We start from the raw sequence: 23211 nt of genomic DNA on the forward strand, positions 1-23211 counted from the left end.
TGAAAATATTCAAAGAAACATGTTTACAATCCTCCCTCTAGCTTGCTGGGCACTCAAGGACTTTCAAAGACATGACCTTGCAGAGATAAATGACCAAAACCCTAGACCTAGGACCTTTGACCTCAAGACAAAACAAGACAAGCTTGAAAGAGCTTAATGACTGATATTGACCTGATTCAGCAAAATGAAGAGGGGTATAAATAAACTAGCTCCTCCATCAGGGTTATGGCATGCCTAACGGGATGCAAAATTTGACACTGATGAGACACCTACTAATGCAAATGCAAAGATCTTTGATCACTGATGGAGGGCTTTCAAGACCGACACTAACAGGTTGAAGCAAGTTCCTCGAGCTTGGTATGAGAGGATCGACAACTACCTGATGAAGTTGGGTTTTACAAGAAGTGAAGATGATCTGAACCTTTACTTTAAGGTTGAGAATGATAGACCTCTCATCTTGTTACGTTATGTGGACGATCTCTTTCTGACAGGTGCAGACCCTCTTATTCATCAATGTAAGAGAGAATAGGTTTCCAATTTTAAAATGAACGATCTAGGACTGATGTATTATTTCCTAGGGTTGGAGGTCTGGCAAAAGCGAGGTGAGGTTTTCCTTTCTCAAGGAAAATACATTGTGAAGCTACTTGAAGGATTGGGATGGTGGACTGCAAGTCAATGACTACTCTGATGGAACTTAACTTCAAGAAGTTATGTGGAAGTGTTGTTAGGCCCAATTTGGGAAATCCTTCTGAGTATCATGAACTCGTGGGGGCCTTGATGTTCTTAGTGAAATCCTATCTAAACATATGTTTTGCAGTGAATACATTGAGTCAGTTTATGGTTGAGCCTCATCACATACATTGGATTGCTGCCAAGAATCTCTTGAGATATCTCCAAGGCACAATCACCTATGGACTAAGATACATTGTCGGGAATGTGAGGCTCCATGGTTATTCTGATGCTGATTGGGCAAGTAGTGTAGTGCATCATAAAAGCCCATCCAGATGTTGCTTCTCTCTAGGTTCTGCTTCGATATCCTCGATGAGAAGGAAGTATAAATCAGTTGCTTTGAGCACCGCCAAGGCCAAATATATGGCTGCTAGTATGGCCTCCTATGAAGTTGTTTTGTTGAGAAATCTCTTTAGTGAGTTGTTTGGACATGTGTTGGATACCACCGTAATGTTCAGCGACAACCAAAGTGGGATTCGTCTTTCTGATAATCTCTCTTTTCATGACAGTGCCAAGCATATTGATATCAGGTACCACTTCATTCGCGTTATGGTACAACGGGGAATAATAAGGCTCCATCACATTGGGACTGATGATCAGGTCACATATATTCTTACGAAGCCCCTGGGGAAAGTCAAATTCTTAACCTTCCGTGAATGACTTGGAGTCATGGAGGGACCCTCTTATGAGGGTCTCGTTTGATTTGGATATTGAGCTTTGGGACCTCTTGGGGACTTGGGGTACTTCTTGGAGCGGTGAACGACCATAGGGTGAGAGGTTCACCTTCTCCTAGTGGTGCACGATGTACAGGGTCAGTGGTTCACCTTTCCCTGTGATACCCCATGATGGTTGAGATATGCATAGGATGAGTAGTTCACCTTCTCCTATGGCATATGAGCAGGATGAGTGGTTCACCTTCCCTTGTCAATACATCATATCCATGTAGTCCGAGACTCATGGGAAGTACCTCTCATCTGACCAATGAGTAGAGAAATGAGGATAGGGACCATATTACTACAAAGGATGCATCGTGTACTACCATACACCCTATGCTATAATGTTTGATATTGATCTGGGATCAATGGAGATTGATTTCGGGTCAACGGAGAGTGGTCTGATACACTCGATTATTGGAGACTAACTTCGGGTCAGTGAAGAATAGTATGACACATTCTCAATAATTTATTCTTCATTATTTCTTCATGGTTCAACAGAGCAGAGCATAGTATAACAAGGGTGTCAGAGATGGTACATATTGACAGATGATTGGCAGGTGGAGTTCTTCCTAGTTGAGAGGGAGTGTTAAATTTGGAAACTAGGGACAAACTCCACCTTAGATAGCTCATATGATGAAATTGATATTGTTATTGGATTCCTCTTTCTGAGAGGTGTAGGATTGATCTAAATATCATCTCATTCTGATATGTACAAATGGAATTATGAATTTATTTAGTTTATGGAGAAATTGCCAAGGTCGACCAACAGACTAATGTAGGCTCGGAAGCCCCAAAGTCATGTCTTTTCATTCTCAACGTTGCATATAAATAGGTGCATATACCTCATTTGGATACATCAATCATTCATATTTCTCTCTCCTCTCCTCATTTGTTCGTACAGCAAGCAGGAGCAACCTTCTTCTCTATGCGTTGACCTGGGTTGACTCAAATTGCAGGCCGAAATTGCAGATATGTTTGTGGGCTATTACAGGGACGTTGACCAACATTGTCCGAGGGTCAAATTTCATCTTTTGACTGCATTTTTCGGGAAGGAAATTCGTTTTTCTTAGGCAGCAACTCCTGGCACAAAAATCGAGGTTTTTGTAGTTGTTTGACCAGCGTTGACTGCATAATTGTTGACTATGCGTTGACCAAGTTTGACTAGATTTTTCGGAACTGTTTTGGGCTGATTTAGTCTATCTTTGGAGGCCGAGTTGACTGGGTTTGATCGAGCTGATTTGGAGGAAGATTTCTGCTAAGTTGACCAATGTTGACTTTTTGGTTAGGGGATCCGGTTGACTGCAGTTTGACTGGAAAATTTTTATTGTAATTGGGCAAGTGAATTTTGTATATTATACTCTCTCTCTCTTATGAACTTTTGAAGAATAATAAGAAGACTTGATCAAAGGGTTCCCCACACTGGGGTTTTTCCCTGAAATCTACCAAATATTGTGTCCTCTCGTCTTGGCTTATCTTCTTCTTTTTATTTATGTTCTATATGCATTTATTGTCATGTTAATGTGATTGCTAATCTGGAAATTGATATTGGGCTAATAAGGAAAATTGAAGTAAATTACTCTTAAGAATAGAACATACCATTGTTATCTAAAATTAACAAAAACCCTAATAGATGTACGTGACTCTTATAAAGCATATCCATGTATATATGTGCTTATCATTCACCACACGTGCGTACAAATTTGTCCATACTACATAATATATACCCGACTATCTAGTAGCGGATCCGTCTATGTACGTGACTTCTTAATGTCAAACCCATGTACATATCAGTAACCACTGAGACTTATCTTCTCTACAACACAAAATATACTTCACACCCCTTATTGTCTCATATTTATGTTAGAGTATCATTAACACAACAAATCTATCACAGTTAGATATTCTTAATAAATCAATCAAGAAAGTACATATGATACCATACTTCAGGTTTTTCATATCTTTGTCATTTCCCTGCTCCTTGATGCACACATGTTTCAGATCAAATCATTCATAGAAAGCACAAAACTTGCATACCTAACACTTGGATCTCCATCTCCTTATATAGCTTAGGACTTTGACAATACCTTAGGCCAATCCCTTAGTAATGACAATGGTATCCTTTGACAGGATCAAATATCCATTATTGTGCTCATTACTATGGGCCAATAACATGGTAAAGATCCGTGGTATTAAAAATACCATGGTGCAGAAATTGTACACGACATTTCTTTACCATACCCGTGTATGTATGAAACCTTTATTCACAAGACCTTTGTATGATTTCCAAACTTCATTTTTATCATTTCTCTCTCTCTAAACTGATATTCCTTTGTCTATCTCACCTATAGCATCTGCATACCCATCATGTTGACAACTTTATCAAGTAGGTTGCCGTCAAGGACAACACATTACTCATAATGCCAACATAAACGCGCATGCAATGAACATAACTCTCTAAACGGGTCTCTAAACAAAGTAATGTCTAGAGAGGAAAGATCAGAAGGAACCTCAGAAGTTGGCGAAACAAACTTTTGTATGATTTTCAAGCCACCAGTCTATGATTCTGTTGACGATATTGGACCCGCCAACAAAGGGGATCTCCCCGGTATAAAGTCCCAACTAGACCTCACACCATTTGGTGTAGGAGTCCCATCCAGTACGATGGCATGTTTGCCATCATCTTAGAGATTTGCCTTAGCTCTTATTGTTCAACACATGAGAGTGTTATGCTTGTATCTTCAAAAGTGAGGTGAGTATGCCTGGTGAGTGCGTAGTGTAACTTGTGTTTGGGTTCTCTTACTGTAAAGGAGAGGGTAAAATTGAGCCGCTAGATGAGAGGTAGTAGAACCACCCAGGGAGAGACACACGCGAAACAACAAGGGTCTGACCAACACCCAACGGAGTAGTCCACAGCAGGTGCGACAGTCATTAAAACCAAAGTGCAAGGGAAAAAACGTACACCATCAAACAAAGTAGTCCACACAGAGGTGACGATCATTATCACCAAGAAAATGGGAATGGTTTGTCTAATGTCTTGCAAAGTAGTCCACACTGACGAGACAACAATGATAAACAATACAACACATCTTCAACAATGTAAGTACTAAAATAACTGAAGTAGTTCAACTATCTTAGTACATGTTAAGAAAACATGCATTGCAAATGTTTAAAGAGTAGTCTTACAAACATCTACAAAACATGTGTGAAAATGTGTTGGCCTTAACAGGCTTTTGAATTAAGCAAAAGTCCCAAGACACATATGTACACCATACATCACTAGTCCCAGTAGTGGGACATTAGAGCCACTCCTCACTCCTCAAAGAACAGACTACAGACTCTCAAGGCTATGTGGTAGGAGCCAAGGTGAAAAGTCCTTTCCAATACAATGGGAGGGGTATATATAGTCAAGGGTGATGCTTGACCCTTGTGACTCTTGGACTACCCTCGTGACTATTCAACTTCCCATGACTTTTCAACTAACATGACTCTTTGACTTCTGTGTGCGTCCATTGGACTTCACTTTACATTAAATTCAGTTACAACGGATATGGCCCAAAATGGTGATGTGCCCGAGACAACTCATGACACAACTTGACATGACACTGCTGACATGTATTGGATCACTGTGGTGTCCATGACAAGCTGCTGCACTGTTGAGTGATGTATGTACTCTTGGTGTGCTTTGTCTTCTCCTCCGCATGGCATAGTTTTGCGAGGTCTTCAATGGCCTTGGTTTTGCTTGATGGTTCAATGCATGTGTTCCTTTTGCTTGTTGCTAGATATTCTTGGTGCGTCCGTCCAGCTACAAGCAAGTCTTCTAGCATGTGCGCTCCTTATTCATCTCGTTCATCCTCTCGCCGTGATCTACCATTTTACTTGTTCCTGCAATTCACTCATGACAGACGACATCAAATCCAAAACCTCCTAGTCTAGCATGATGCATTGTTCTCATGTTTCGGGTGACAGGGGGGGAGGAAAACTCATTGAGACAACGCAGAGTGCAGCTCAGGCTAGAATGAGGCATTCCGAGAGGACAACCTGCACTGTCGGGAAAAAATGTGTAGTGATCACTAGGAGGTAGGATTGCACAGTGAAAGTCACTAGTGTCAACTGTAAGGTCGGACCCTGAGGGAGGACAACTCTACGCAATTTTCAAAGGGAGGAGATAGCGGGGCTGTAGGGGGACTATTGGAAAGTTCTGCGTAGTTTCTAGGCTGCAGAGGGACTGCAGGTCATGACTGTGCAATTTCCAGAGGGAAGCCAAAGCAGGGCTGCAGAGGGACCTGTTGAGCATGACTACTCAATTTCTGGGAACAGTGCAGGACAGGCAACAAGGGAACTGCTAGACATGTCTGTGCAATTTCTAGGAACAGTGAAGGACAGGCAGCAGGGGAATTGCTAGACATGTCTACGCAATTTCTAGAGGTAGTGCAGAGCAAGGCAGTAAGGGTCAGCTAGGCAGTTCTGCGCAATTTCTGAGAACAGTGTAGAGCAAGGCAGTAGATGACCAACTAGGCATGTTTGCGCAGTTTTGGGGAGCAGTGCAAACCCAGGTCTTAGAGCAGTGCAGGCTTCCGAAAGACAAGAAGGAGGGTTGATGATTGTGCTTGAGAAATGCGCAGTTCAGTTGGTCATGGAGGCAGTTTTTGCGCAATTCTGGGAGGTAGACAGGCTGTTCACCTCCAAGATTGCACAATGCAACTAACTTGGACAACAACCTCAAGCACTACACAGTTTCGGGAAGCAGAGTAGGGTCATTGAAGGTTGAGACTGCGCAGTGCAGCTCAGTCGGGTCCGATGGAAGAGGGTTGTCTGGTCAGGCAGATTTTCAGGAAGATGGCTAAGGGTTGAAAGCAAGTGAACTTGTGCAAACTGACATTGTGATCATACACTTAGCATACTTAATGATGAGACAAGATAGACCACCATGAAAACAAGACAAAACATGCCCTTTGTGAGATTGTTTTGGAGTTTAGAGCGACAAGTGTGACACTTGCGATAGGCCTTTAGACGACCGTGATGACACTTACGCGAAAATGCTTACAACTTTATGTGTGAGTGTGACGGGTGTTCACATAGCGAAGACAACCCAAAGAAACAAAGACAAACCTTCAAACTCACCAGAAAAAAGATCGCAAGCATGAAAAAGCAATCAACATGCCAAAAGATGATCATCAGTCAAACAAGAAAAAGGGTGGAAAGACTTCACAAGAGCTCATGGGGTGAGCTTGAGTGTTTGCGACCATCAAAGGAAAAAACAAGGAAGGCTCTGAAGTTTGGATGCAAGTCAAAATTTTGGAGGGTGTTGCAATCGCTACAACACTTGGCGACACACTGGTTGAATACCAGCTTCTCTGTTTTGGTTCATTTTTAGCGCAGGGCCTTGGCCTTTTGGGAAGTATTGATTCATTGTGCTAATCACTTCGGCTTCCCCACCTACCCCGTGGATAGACATGGTTCACCTTGTACCAAATCAATTGAACACAACACAATAATTCAACTAGATCTTAGTGTTTCAAAGTGGGAAGGGTAATTTGGCTCATGAGCTTAATATTTTCAGAGTATAAATTTTTCATCTGTGGTGTTGCTCCACTTCTAGCAGGCCTGGACAATACCTCCGTGGAGTCACGCAAGAACACAAACATTTCTCCATTGCCAGCGAGCCTGGACAATACCCCGATGGAGTTGCTCGCTTCACCTCTCTACATAGGAAGCCTTTCTCTTCTTTCGCCTTTGTTACTTTTTGTAAGAGGATTGTGCATAGGCACTTATTTATTTTTTGGGGTGGAAGAGGGATCCTGAATTATTGAGAGCATAAGAGGTTGTTCCTTTAGAGAACCATGTAAGACCTCTGATTCAAGTTTTCTCATTTAGATTTCCCCCTACTCTGTTTCTACTAGTTGGATAAGCTTGAACACACAGAGAATAAAACTAAGTATAGGAATGAGGTTTCCTAGACTGGACACCAGTTCATGGTTCGACCAAATCTTTCCTTACAAATGGATCGTATTTTCCGTCAAGACTTTATCGACTAAAAGTTACAACCAAGCACAAAGAAGACAGACACAGGACTGGCCAAGTGCTGCAGTGTCACAAGACTCTTTGAACTTCAACCACATGCCCATTCAGAAGCCAGAACATAGGTCCACACACAACACTTATTCACGTGGTGAACAAAGGAAAACTCAACATGAAAGGGACCAACAAGACAATAGGAAAGGAGTACACAACAAGAAAACAAAACTAGAAGACAAGAAAGCAAAAAGACGAAGGTAAACATGATGTAAAACCAGGAAAAAAAAAAAAAAAAACCATGACAGACTACAAATGCAAGATGAGTGCAAGGAAGGGAAAATTGAGATACAACTAATCATACTCCTATCCTAACAACTAAACGGTCGGGGTTCATCCACATGGATACAAACTATTAAAACAAATAAATAATAGTGTGCAACAGAAAATGCAAAAACTTGAATAAGCTGCACACGGAAAGGAAGTTCTTGCCTATGGGCAAAAAGATGTGCCACAACCACCCAATACATATGCTTACCTTTATGATGGATACCATTATCCAACAAACCTATGAAGCCTCTTGCAAGTGTGTCTTCTGTGTGGTTGTGTCTTCCGGATTCATTGCATCTGTTATTTTAGTGCATCGACGTTTCGAACCAGCCTCTGTGGTTCATCATCAGGATGAGAATGATTGAAGAAGTCAGAGAAGGGATATGGTGAATGTGAGGTCTGACTTCTTCTTAGTAAGCGCGAGGAAGGATTGAAGCTTGTTACCTGCAACATGGTTGTCTAAGTAAGATTGTTCCAGCCATTGAGTGATTGGATCATAAAATTCATGATGGTTCTTTGGACAACCTAGTGATGTGTAAAAGGGTGAATTTTCGATTTGACAGACGGGATCACGATGGGAATCTTGTAAGGAAAAATATGTCTGATCATTCTCAACAGACATGCCAAGATAATGAGGACATGCCATAACCACATGCGTAGGGTGAAGTGCCTCATCTACTTAACGGAGATCTAAAGAGAGAGATGTCAAACGGTGAAGATCAGAGAGCACGAAGCAATTGTCATTGGATGTGATGTTGGGAAAATGATAAGCTGAATGATAATCACCCAAGATAGAGGAATGATCAGATGAGATGATTGCAATATCAGATTCCCAGTCTGAAATGAACAAAGAAAAATTCATTTGAACAATCTTGCGAATGCCCTGAATAACGGAACCAAGTTCGCTATGAGCTAGACATGACAAACCACCTTCCTGCAACTGGTGAAAAATTGCGCAAGCACCATGGTCATCACAGGAATGTAAAAAGGATGCCAACATTGTGAATGCGTGAAACTAGTTGGGGCGTGGAAAATGAAGAGGAACTGAATTCATGTGATAGCTTGTGCATTCATCATCACCCAAAGATATTTTTGGTGTGATGAGTGGAAAAATTTGCAGTACAATGATTGCAAGAAGACCAAGAAGTTGGTCATGAAGAGGGAAATTCGATAAGTATGATTGCGAGCAAAGAGAGACTTTGAGATGATCAACTTCACAATTTTATGACTTCACGAGAGATGGAAACTCCCAACTCGAGTTTGATATAAGAGATGTGCATGAAGACGGGTGCGTTGTAACAGATTTTTGGATTCAGTCATAAGTGAAATTTTGAAAATTTGACAGATCACACCCGAAATACCAAACATTTTTTACACGGGGATCCACACTGAATGAAACCATGCAAATAGATGGGTTGTGCATGAGAAACCAGATTTGATTTAGTTCAATGGGCTTACCAGAGTCGCGAGGTCCTGACATAACCATCAACGGACGTTGAAGTGCCTCGACTCCCTGGTACGTCCCAGGGCTTTCCAGAATTGCAAAATCATATTTTGAAGCGTGAACCAGATCATGCATGGCTTGAGGATGGTTGGTGTTGCTCATTTCAAAATTGCTCTCAGGATGGAAACCATCTTTGTCACAGGTTTCACTATATTTTTCAGCTTCAGCAAGTTGACTTGAAGAGTTGTCTTCATGCAAAAGAAGAAATGATGGGGAATGGGAAGTACGCTCTGTGATTAGACTGTTTTCAATTTCATCATGGACAACCTCACTACCTTGTGTCAATTGAGGAGATAACTCATCGGATGAAGAAACAAGAGAACGTGGAGTATCTCCGACGCATGTGGATGTGTTGTGAATGGTAGGACACATGGGCAAGTGAGGTGAAGAGGAAGTTTCGATATGAATGTCTTCTTTGACCGAAGCACATTCCAAATCTAAGTTAGAGTCTTCATGAGAAAACGAAAGATCACATGATGTGCTTGGGTGTTTGTCACAACATATGGAAGTATGGGAGTGATGACTGCCCAAGACTAGGGGTTGATCGAAAGAATTAATTTTACAGGATGTTCCACTGATATTAGCAGATTGATAATCATTCAAGAATGGAAGCTCATTGTTTTGATGTGCACAATTTTGAAATAGAGAGGGAAGATTGATAGTGTCCTCACCTTTCTGCTCCTTTGCTTGTGTAATGTGACTACCTTGCGCCTGATCGCAATTTGAGCCAGTAGCTTGAGAATCAAGAGAATGCGAACAACCGACTGGTGAAGTGGATTGATTAAGTGAGTCATGGTACAAGGAGTCATGGCTTGTAGATGATGGAGGATGGCAGAGATGCAGATCATATTCAAGACTTGAGTTATGAACGGTGACATCCTCTTGCAGAATGGAGGAGTGAGTCTTCGCTATAGGATTCCTGAGCCATTCTGGAACTTCCTCCATAGAAGCGGGAGACAGATGAGAAGATAGGTTGGGGACATGCTTCACAGATTTCTCAACTTTGCAATCACCACAAGGGGGCACCCACATCGGGACCGGGAAAGGAGGAGGAAAAGGAACAAACGGGGTGTTAGGCTCCTCCTCTACGATCTGAGGTGCCTCATGATCTGAAAGAGTTGGGGAGGAAGGGAAATCAGGTTGTTCACCATATGGAGAACTATGAGCCAAGCATTTCAAATCTTCTCTAAAGAATTCAAAGTTCAAAAGTTGTTCAGGAATTTCGTAATAGAGGCGGAGGAAGTGATCAGAAAATTCCTCAGCTGATTCGTCAGGTTCCATACTTAAATGACATATTTTTTCATGGAACTCCCGGTGGCTATACTCATCAAACATTTTAATCATCATTTCGGCAAGCTAACCAAATGAATTGATAGAGGCAAAGGGTAATGTGTAACACCAATGTTGAGCACGACCTTTGAATGTGAGGGTGAGTAATACAATCCAGACATCTTCGTACTCTATCTTGTGGCGTAGGCAAAAGTTTATAACTTGGCGCACATGCGCATGAAAAGATGGTTCACCCTCACCACTGAACTTTAACTTGGATAGGTCATGGATAACTTTCACGGGGATGGTACATTCGAAATTTGTAGAAAGACATCCTGAGATTATGATGTCAGGAAGAGCCATTTTTAAATAAGAGATTCAAACCAGACTCTACGGGCACAACCTGTCATCTAGCCCTCCTTCTAGCACCATTTTCTTGACAGTGCGGGACCCACCAACAAAGGGGATCTCCCTGGTATGAAGTCCCAACTAGACCTCATACCGATTGGAGTAGGAGTCCCATGTGGTACGATGGCCCGATTTCCATTGTCTTAGAGATTTTCCTTGGCTCTTGTTGTTCAACACATGAGAGTGTTATGCTTGTATCTTCAAAAGCGAGGTGAGTATGCCTGGTGAGTGCATAATGTAACTTGTGTCTGGATTCTCTTACTGTAAAGGAAAGGGTAAAAGTGAACCTCTAGATGAGAGGTAGTAGTACCACCCAGGGAGAGACACACGTGAAACAACAAGGGCTTGACCAGCACCCAGCAGAGTAGTCCACAACAGGTGCGACAATCGTTGAAACCAAAGTGAAAGGGAAAACACGTACACCATCCAGCAGAGTAGTCCACACGAAGGTGAAAATTGTTATAACCAAGAAAACGGGAATGGTCTATCTAATGTCCAGCGGAGTAGTCCACACGGACGAGACAAAAATGATAAACAATACAACACATCTTCAACAATGTAAGTACTAAAATAAATGAAGTAGTTCAACTATCTTAGTACAGGTTAAGCAAACATGCATTACAAATGTTTAAAGTGTAGTCATACAAACATCTACAAAACATGTGTGAAAATGTGGTGGCCTTAACAGGCTTCTGAATTAAGCAAAAGTCCCAAGACACATATGTACACCATACATCACTAGTCCCACTAGTGGGACATTGGAGCCACTCCTCGCTCCTCAAAGTGTTGAAAAAGGCAACAAGAAATGCTAAAAATAGAAGTGCTAAAAATAACACTGCTAAAAATAGCAGTTTGGGTACCAGTGCTGGATTGGGCAACATGGAATGAAAAATGGAAGTGCTAAAAATAGCATTCTATTTTTAGCAGTTCAGGATGGATTCTATTTTTAGCTAGTCCCTCGACTAAAATAGGAAGTAAAATTCGAATTTGATATTAACAACAGTTTGTAAATTAATTAATTAATTCATTTATAGAATTGAGGCTTCTGTGATCCATATCAAGTTATGAGAGATTTTTCGGCGTAAATCACATGATATTTCATTTGTCGACGCGTTTCGAACCAACCAGTGTGGTTCATCGTCAGGACAAGTTGAAGAATCAGATTCAAATTGCATGTTAAATAGACAGAGCAGAACATCCAACGACTATAATTTTAGATCAGGTAACAACTACGTTGACTAACTAATGGCTAAGTTTGACCAGGAAACGGCTAGATGGACCAGACCCGGGAAAGGAGGCAAAACTAAATTTAATTAAAAGTTGAAATTGAAATAAGTTAAAGTTATGGAATTCACTAGTTATTAATAGTTAGTTATTACATTAAAAGATCATGGGACATATGATTTTTATTTTTTTTTAAAGGTTAACTTATTACATATTAAGAATAAATCATTAATATTATAAGTTATAAGTTTATTTAATTGTATATTAATTGTTTTAACTTGTTTATTTAAAAATAAAAACCCAATTTATATTAATTTAGAATTTTTTTTTTTGGGTTATATATATATATATATATATATATATATATATATTAAAGGATTATAAGTTATAAATTTATTTAATTGTATATTAATTGTTTTAACCTGTTTATTTAATTATAAAATAGAATGATTTCAATATTAAAGTCATTATTTTTCATTTATTAATTAAGCATAAATTAAATGCTATTAAAAACTCATACGATAAAGACAATCCCACCAAGGAAAAAAGGTCAAAGAGAGAAGGTTACGGGATCACAAGGGGAAAAAACTAACTTATAAGAAAACTAGAATAGGCTATACAAAGAGGGAGGGGAGGAAAAGAAGAAAACGACTAGGAAGAGAGGGTTGGGACCCAGCAACTACTGATCTTCCAGCCGTCCTCCCTATTGAGATTGCTCGGCCTTTTTTCAATCTCAAGGGCTTCCCTAAATTTGCGGTGATGGAACTGCAAAACTCTAGCAATAACACTGGCTTCTTCTATACAAACATGATGTTTGGTTTTCTCTGCATGCTCTGCTAAGGCGGAAGACTTGGTTCTCCTATGCTTAAGGTCAGCTGCGTGCTCACTAATCCTTTGATTTATGGAGCGTCCAGTCTCACCAATATAGGGGGTCCCACAGGAATAAGGAATAATATAAACCCCTTTCATATCCTTAGGGTCGATAGGATCCTTCACTAATCTGAGGGACTTACGAATGGTGTTAAGGGGTCTAAAGGTTGAGGGAACATTATGTTTATTAAGAATCCTCGCAATCTTATCAGTGGTCCCCTGCACAAACGAAAGATGGACACCTGGGACCCGCTCTTTCAGTTCTCTTTTAGTTAACGTATTCTTGGCAGCTTTGAGGAAAGCTTTCTGACCCAGGTATCTACTATAACCATTTTCAACAAAGACATTAAGGAGATGGGATTTTTCTTTTTCGAAGCTCTTTTCATCAGATATTATTAGGGCACGAGTGGCAAGGGTGTTGAGGACACCTAATTTTTGAGCTGGGAAATGGTGGGAACTAGCATGAAGATATTGTTTCGTATGTGTCTTCTTTCGAAACACTTGGTGGGAAAGGGAACCATCACTATTCTTTGAAATAAGAATATCAAGGAAAGGGAGGCAACCATCGACTTCCTTTTCCATAGTGAACTTAATGGCTAAGGATTGATGGTTGAGATGATCAAAGAAGAGATCTAACTCCTCTTGGCCATGAGACCAGATGACATTAGTGTCATCTACATATCTTTTCCAAAGCTTAGGTAAGAGGCGAGTCGAGTTTAGAGCCTTGGATTCAAAATCTTCCATAAAAATATTTGCAATGATAGGGGAGAGGGGTGAGCCCATGGCAACACCACAGGTTTGCTCAAAGAACTCCCCTTCAAAACTGAAAAAGGTGGAAGTGAGGCAGATCTCAACTAACCGAGCAGTATCAAGATCTGTTAGGCGGTTGATCACCTCCAAGGCCTCATTTATAGGGATGCAAGTGTACAGGGAGACTACATCAAAACTAACAAGGATGTCCCCAGGGTCAAGTTTCATGCCCTTGAGCTCATCAATAAAGGAAGCAGAGTCTTTGACGAAGGACTCTATACAACCAACTAAGGGCTTAAGTTTTAAGGCAAGGAGCTTAGCAAGAAGGTAGGTAGGACCCCCAATGGTGTTGACAATTGGCCTAAGGGGAGCTCCTTCTTTGTGAATTTTAGGGAGTCCATAGATCCTAGGAGTGAATTAATTCATCTTGAGTTAATTAGTTAAGGAAAATCAAAATTGAAGTCTATGTGGAGACATGCACAATTTCTTTATTAATTGATGAATTTATCCTTCAATTAAAGAGATAAGGATGAGTTCTAATTTGAGTAGTAATTAGTTGGCTCAGTTAACTAAGTCAAGTCCAGTTATAATTCATTTAAACAGTTTGTTTAAATTAAGTAAGTTCAGTTAGTTAATGCATGCTTGCATATAACTGCTGCACTTCAGATAACTGAAGATTCTCTCATGAATAACTCATGCATGTCAGTTCAGACAGAGACCCAGTTGAGATCAGAGAAGGGACAATGTACTATCAGTTGGATGAATATTTTTCCTATAAAGGAAGCTCATCCATGATGAGGATTTATCTCCTTCAGGATTGCGTAGTTGGATCAGAGGTTAGTGAGTGTGTGAAGAGGCCAATTCACACAAGTGGCTGCACTGGACCCCAATCAGAATTGCACAAAGAAATAGGAAGCTTGGAGGGCAAACCAGAGGTTAGATAGAGGCCTTTGACTGTCTATGACTAGCAGAGGTATTACAGAGAAAGCAGTATAGATTTTGAGCTAATTCTTTTTGTAATACTGGTTATATTTCCACTTGTATTATAATACAGAGATGGGGTTTTAGGTTGGTGCTTTCCCCAGGTAAATTCTTCTGTGTTATGTGTGATTGGTTCCTTCTTATCAGTTATATGTGTTCTTATTGATGTTGCTCATGTTAGATTAAGCTTCCGCTAAATTGTTTGTAGAAGTAGATCAAGTGTTTTGCTTTAGTACATTGCATTACCAGGTGATCTACAGGTGAGAATTTCTACACAAAGAACAGACTACAGACTCTCAAGGCTATGTGGGAGGAGCCAAGGTGAAAAGTCCTTGATCATACAATGGGAGGGGTATATATAGCCAAGGGTGATGCTTGACCCTTGTAACTCTTGGACTACCATCGTGACTGTTCAAATTCCCATGACTTTTCAACTGACACGACTCTTCGACTTCTATGTGCATCCATTGGACTTCACTTTACATTACATTTAGTTACAATGGATATGGCCCATAATGGTGATGTGGCTAAGACAACTCATGACACAACTCGACATGACACTGCTGACATGTAGTGGCTAACTGTGGTTTCCACGTCAAGCAGTTGCAACATTGAGTGATGGATGTACTATTGGTGTGATTTGTCTTCTCCTTTGCATGGCATAGTGTTGTGGGGTCTTCGAGGGTCTTGGTCTTGCTTGATGGTTCAATGCATGTGTTCCTTTTTCTTTTTTCTTGGTACATCTGTCCTGCTCAAAGCAAGCCTTCTAGCATGTGTGCTCCTTCATCTCGTTCATCGTTTCACCAGGATCTACCAGTGTACATATTCCTGCAATTCACTAATGACAGGATGACATCAAATCCAAAACCTCCTAGTCTAGCATGATGCATTTTTCTCATGTTCTGGGTGACAGGGAGGGAGGACAACTCATTGAGACAACATAGAGCGCAGGTCAGGCTAGAATGAGGCATTCCGGGAGGACAACCTACATTGTCGGGAAAAAATGCGCAGTGATCACTAGGAGGTAGAATTGCACAGTGAAAGTCACCAGTGTCAGCTGTAAGGTCGGACCCTGAGGGGGGACACCTAAGCACAATTTTCAGAGTGAGGATAGAGCGGGGCTACAGGGGGACTGCTTGGCAATTCTGCGCAATTTCCAGAGGGAGAGCAAAGCAGGGATACAGAGGGACCATTGGTCATGACTATGCAATTTCCAGAGGGGAAGACAGAGCATGGCTGTAGAGGGACTTGTTGAGCTTGACTGCGCAATTTCTGGGAACAGTGCAGGACAGACAACGGGGGAACTACTAGACATGTCTACACAATTTCTAGAGGCAATCCACAGTAAGGCAACAAGGGTTAGCTGGGAAATTTTGTGCAACTTTTAAGAACACTGCAGAGTAGGGCAACGAATGACTAGCGGGGCATGTATGCACATTTTTGGGGAGCAGTGCAGACCCAGGTCTCAGAGCAGTGTAGGATTCTGAAAGACAAGGAGGGTGGATGATCGTGATTGATAAATGCATAGTTCAGTTGGACACGAAGGCATTTTCTGCGCAATTCTGGGAGGTAGAAAGGTTGCTTACCTCTGGGATTGTGCAGTGCAGCTGACCTGGAGGACAACCTCAAGCACTACGCAGTTCCGGGCATCAGAGCAGGGTCACTGAGGGCTGAGACTGCGCAGTGCAGCTCAGTCGGGGTCTGGTGGAAGAGGGTTGTCCGGTTGGGCAGATTTTTAGGAAAATGGCTAAGTATCGAAAGCAAGTGAACTTGTGCAGACTGTCATCGTGATCATACACTTAACATACTTAACGAAGAGACAACATAGACCACCATGACAACAAGAGAAACGCATACCCTCGGTGAGACTGTCTTGGAGTTGAGAGCGACAAGCATGACACTTGTGATAGACCTTCAGACGACCGTGACGACACTTGCACGATAATGCTTACAACTTTGTGTGTGAGTGCGACGGGTGTTCACATAGCAAAGAAAACCCAAACACACAAAGAAAAACCTTCAAACTCACCAGAATAAGATCGCAAGCATGACAAAACAATCAACATGCCAAAATATGACCATCGATAAAACAAGAAAAAGGGTGGAAAGACTTCACAAGAGCTCATGGGGTGAGCTCGAGTGTTTGCAACCATCAAAGGAAAAACCAAGGAAGGCTTCGAAGTTTGGATGCAAGCCAAAATTTTGGAGGGTGTCGCAGCCACTATAATAGATTCTAAAAAAATATTTGCTTTTGACAAAAATAAGCACATATCTATAGTCGGTAGCTTCAATATCTACCTGAATGTCTGCAAAGTCAAATAAATATGATCTTTGGCTGATAGCCTAATTGTTTTTGTTGTTAAATCCATATTCTCTGCACATAAATAAACAATTTCTCTGAAATCAAATACTTCTAGAACACATGCAACATTTTCTAATCTCGTAGACCAAATCTTATCATTATTCTTCTCCTACGCAGACAGATTCACATATCACTAATACACAACAGACCACTAAAATATTTGATCGATGAGCATAAGTGAGTTAATAGTGTCAATGCAAATTACTTCTTTCCTTCCCCTCAAAGCCATTTCCGCTCTGTGATTTTAAAATATTTTTCCAACCAACAACGTTTTCAATGAGTTATAGGTATAGATCATCGATACACCAAACAACCACCACTTGTTACTACTTTGCGTGTGAAATACCTTCTACATGACACTTTCAATATATAGTAATTCAGTATAGAGAAGTCTACATTTACGACAAATAGTAGGAATAATTTGCAAATCTAAATGTGCCAAAATTCTGGCCAGAAAACAGTAGAAATTTCGACACATTTCTTAGAAAACGAGGCACAAATTTTTGGAAAATTAGTTTACAGTTGTCAAGATTTAGGATTTTTGGTATCAAAGTAATTGTTGATTGTAATAAATCACTTGATTTTTCCATTTCCACTATCTGTTACTATTTTGCGTATGAAATCTGTTTGAAAGAACATTTTGAATAAATAACAATTCAAACACAACAAAGCGGACATTTCCGAGGAATAGCAGAAATAGTTTAAAAACAAATCTTGAAATCCAGAAACTAGTTACTCCATGTCTGAAACAAATTAACTGTGAATCTTTTCTAATAATCACAGTTAACTTACAGACTATCGACAATCACATCCACTACTATATCGATGTCAGTTTAGAGGTGATAGCATTTACATTATTGATTATGTGTTGATCCGTCCATTCACCAAAGGGATACTGAATCGTTAATGTCATTATGCCATGTACGAAAATTAGGAAACCACACTCCACACAATGAAAGCGTTGTTTTTTTTTCCTTCTTCTTCTTCTTTCTTTCGTTTTTACATAACGGGATTTTGTAATTCCGTGTCTTTTCCATCTGCAGCGTGCGCCTACAATCACAAGTAAAACTTCAACCACAACAATATTAATTATTTTTTGCAATTGATAAAATTTATTATTGAATAATGTTATTTAATTTAGTTTATGATTTTTAGGTTTATTATTGTTTAATAAAAAAAATTGTTGTGTGGAAGTAGCTTCGTTCCCATAATGTAAGATTTATTATGGGCATGGGGCAAGGGAAGCTTCGCACAGTGAAACACTTTTTATATATAGCATGAGTTATATAAATACTTACTTTTGCAAATGCATTTGTTCTCCGCATAACCTTTGCACACACACAAGCACTTACACACAACTACTTCCATACTCAATAATGCTCTACAAATACTAATTTACAATTGACCACTGCAACTTTATGATTTACAATATAAGCTTATATGAACTTCATACAAGAAAAGCTCCACATAATAAAACATGTTTCTATATCTAGTAGGACTTATTTAAATACTTATTTTCTTTAAGAAAGCAAATTGTATATGTATATAACCAACTTACTTAGAAATATTGGTTTACAATTAACTATTGCAAAACGAAATATGCAGTTTTTTCACAATGCTTCGAAAAAACAGGTACCACAGTTTAATGTATTATTATTACTACTACTACTACTAGAATATGTTGTTGTGCAGAGCTTTTACTCCTGACAAGAAGCTTCCTCTGCACAATGAAAACTCTCTTTCTTAACCCTACATAATGAAAACTCTGTATAATGAAACATTGATGTGTGCAATTCTTGCTTTTTTACATGCTTTCACAAAGAAAGAGAACTAGGACAGAATAATCAGGCTTTTTGGTTGAGCAACCTTCAACAATTATCAACATAGTTACAACAACTATAATTGTATTCAAATCCAAATGCCACTCACAACAAATGCAAAAGATATCTAACAACCAAAACCTTTTCTAAGCGTTCATCTCCATTGTAAACAGAACTGGAACAGACTATAGAGTCTTTATGCTTCACAAGCCTTGAACAGTAACCAACACAATTACAATAAAAACAATTGTATTTAGATTCAAATATTAATCAATATAGCTATCATTCAAATAAAGATCACAAATGCAATCGCTATCTTTGAATCAAAACTCTTGCTAAACATTTTTTTTTTTTTTTTTTTTTAAGACAAAGTTCGGGTGCTATATATTGATCTGAAAAAAAGAGAAGGCTGTTTGCCATACATATAGAGCTTCATGAGCATTTTGGATCCAAGGAATTACAAAAAAGTTCTTTTCCTTGATCCTTGTTTTAGTATTCCTGCTTCTGAGGCTTCTTAAACTACTGTAGATCCGGACAAACTGCAGACACCAAAATTTACAACTACATAACATAATTAATCTATCTCTATGTGACTGATCTTCCTTGCAGTAGACGCTTCTGGATTAGGATCAGGCTCATTCTGTTTAGCGCTGGAAGAGGATGGATTATCTTTGAAGTGCTTATCCATCATGAATTTGAGGACAGTGAGTGATTCTTCAGCATGGCTACATCTATTGGCCAGATTGTTAAATTGCTCATGTAAGGAGCTGACCCTGTGAAGGAATAGGTTTATCTCAGCCCGGTATTTCTCATTAAGGATTTGGTATTGGTCTTCCAGTCTTGCCTCCAGAATTCGTACTTGATCCTCCATGGCCTGCTGCTAAGCTCGCAGTTCCTCAAATTCAGCCTGAAGATCTCTGCAATGAAAGCAGTCTTCCGGGCGATCCATTAACGCTGAATGGTTCTTGACTGCTCTATTTTCTTCTTTAACACAGGGACTCGAATCTCTCTGCTTGTTGCAAACTGCTTCCACAGCGCGCGCAGAGTTGCTGTGATTTTTTTGGCTCCCACGAACTATATGAAGACTGGCGGAAGCGGGATTGCTCGTCTGCTCGTGAACACAGTCGTTCTCAATGTGTTGGAGGTTCAAGTAGCTTAATCTATATATAGAAACTGTCTTCAGGCTTGAGGAGCGGGAAAGGGTCCAATTACATCTCCCAGTGTTCCAATTCATGGTCAAAGACTTAACCTGAATTGCACATGTGGTCTGCCTGCGAGGACAATTTTCACCTGTGCTTCGCTTGGTTCCTATAATCTGAGTAGATCTCCCAATCTTGCTTCTGAACAAAATCTTGCCTACCATACCTGTTCTGCCAACTGAGTTGATTGTTTGCCGGCTGTCATAGATTCTAGTATCCTCGGTACACCTGCTGCTGACTAGATGTGGAATGATCATGGTAACAATTGTAAGGAGGATTTATTGTTACAGCTCAGAGTTCCTTTGGGGCGCTCGCATGCCCTGTTGGCGCACTTATCAGCCTCCTTATTCAGTCCACGAAGGATGTGGTAAAAGGTGACTTCTTCCATTGAGGCTCGAAGAATCTGGTTCCTGTAGTTTATCTGCTGCAGAAGGATGTTCGGCGTGCTCAGCCTCTGCGCCATGAGTCTAATGATAATTGCTGAGTCCCCGAACACTATAACCTTCCTTATTCCTAACTTAATCAGCTGAGTGAGGCCCTGGAACAATGCTAGCCCTTCTGCCCTGTTGTTGGACATTTCCCCCAGTCCCCATTCGAACTGAAGTATGTTTTCGCCGTTAGCATTGCATATAAGTCCCCCTGCACCGGCTTGACCCGGATTTAGTTTAGAAGCGCCGTCAAAGAATAAGTAAAACTTATTACAGTTTCTCAACCAGCTTGCAAATTCCGCTTCCTTTAATCTCAGCTTCCAGGTCCTGTTTATTTCTTTCCTTTGAGTCTTTCCTTGGTTTAATTCCTGTGCACTAGTTATGTTCTCTTGGACATAACTGATCAAGTTCCTCTCTTCTATACTGTAATTAGTAATCTCTATCTTACCTTTGGTGTGGATTGTGATTGTCTCCGCCGCTAAGTTTTGTGCCTTGAGACACATAGCTCTGATGTTAAAGCCTTTCTCCTGGAACACCCGTCTATTTCGAGCCAACTAGATTCTCCATAGGAGAGTTAGGGGAATGGCATTCCATATCCTTTGTGTCAATTTACTATCTTTTCCTTTCCATGGGCAATTTTTCCTCCATTTATGAATTGTGTCTGCAATGGTTGCCTGAGGCTCCCATGGAGCACCCCCGATTGAGGCCGACTTTCTCCAGCATTCATCTGCAACCGGGCAATCTATGAACAAGTGTTGAATGGTTTCTTCTGACCTGCAGCAATTTGGGCATCTGGATGGTCCCATTATACCTCTTTTCTTTAGATTCTCTGCTGTTAATATTTTCCCCTTCAGGAGCAGCCAGATGAAGAATTTGACTTTGGGGGGTGCTTCTGCTCTCCAAACAAGTTTCCATTGATTCCAGATATCCTGTGGGAAGGTGCTATCACATAGATGTTGGTGCCCTGCTTTAGCCGTATATTGAGTTCCTGTTGGGTCCCAACGATAACCATCTTGCTTGCCTTTCTGAATCGGAGCTTTACTGTGGAGGAGGTTCTTTAAGGCAGCAAGACTGGTTTCTAGCTCCCTGGGGTAATCCGGAAATTTCCAACCTACCCATACTTGGGAGTGGTTGTCCCAATGTGATATTTGAGCTAAGTACCGTATTCCTTTTCCATTTAGCCAGTTTATGACAGGGGTAGCCTCCATTTTTGAACCAATAGGATGCTGTCCAAGAATTCTGTCTGTAGAGAAATTGATGCTACTGCCCCCTCCTGGGACTTTTGAGATGTTTTGAGACATGAAGGGTATGACTTTCTTGCAGAGTTGCCAAATTTTTGTGCTATCTCTATTGGGAATATTGGTTTCCAGAAGCTGTTGCCTCGAGCTGCTCAAGTATTTTGTCTCTAAAACTCTCTTCCACCAAGCTGCAGGTCCTGTGATCATTCTCCATATTATTTTAGCTCCAAGAGCTAAGTTCAGCAATTTTGGAGATCTTATTCCTAACCCTCCCTTTTCCTGAGACTGGATGACATTCTTCCAGCTGACAAGGTTGAATTTTCTTTTTTCCGTTTTCCCTCCTTGCCAAAGAAAATGTCTGAGAGCTCTTTCCATTTTAAGATGGAAAACAACAGGAGCTTGGCATAAAGAAAAACGATAAATGGGAAGAGAGGCCAAACCTGATTTGAGAAGTACAAGCCGTCCTGCTGGGTTCAACCACATGGTGCCCCATTGTTGGATTTTTCTCTTTATTTTGTCAATAATTTCATTCCATGTGTCAGCTTTCAGCGGTCCCATACTTACAGGCATCCCTAGGTAGGTGAAATGGCTCCAGACAAGCTTGTAGGAGACTTCTAATATATTTGCAATGCTATGGATGGTGTGAGTTGAAGTGTTCCAACCATATATGCAACTTTTTTGCTGGTTGATCTTCCCCCCTGAGTAGTCCATGAATTGATCTAATATTTTTTTAAAGCGCCTTGCTATGGTGGTGGACGCTCCTCCTATCAGAAGGGTATCATCCGCAAATTGGGAGTGATTGATATTCTTTGTTCCTTGCTCAAATTTGATGCCTGTGATTAGCCCTATTCTCCTATTGAAGTCCAAGATTTGGTTAAGGGACTCGGCCATGAGAATAAACAAGTAAGGAGACAAGGGGCAGCCTTGTCTGAGACCTCTAGAGGATTGGAAGGCAGTACACGGTCTCCCATTGATCAGAGGAGAGATCCAGGGTTCCGAAATACAGGCTTTAATCATTGTGATGAAGGAGGAGTCAAAACCCATTTTGTGAAGGACAGCAAAAAGAAAGGAATGCCTTACCCTGTCAAAAGCATTGGCAAGGTCCAACTTTAGAACAAATCCTTTCTCCTTTCTGCTTATGCTTGAGTGGATAGCCTCTTGCACAAGAAGAATAGAGTCGGATATGTGCCTATTGGGAAGGAAACCTCCTTGGTTTTCTGAGATCAGAGATTGAAGCTGGGGTTTGAGCCTAGATGACAGAATTTTTGTGATTATTTTGTAAGCTGAGTTACATAGAGATATTGGCCGAAATCTAGAAAAGGTGGAAGGTCTATTCTCTTTCGGGATTAGGGCTAGATAGGTAGAGTTGGT

Source organism: Pinus tabuliformis, chromosome 5_2 (assembly GCF_031772625.1).
Source record: "Pinus tabuliformis cultivar Carrire ecotype Pingquan chromosome 5_2, CPIR1, whole genome shotgun sequence".
Classification (NCBI taxonomy): Eukaryota; Viridiplantae; Streptophyta; class Pinopsida; order Pinales; family Pinaceae; genus Pinus; species Pinus tabuliformis.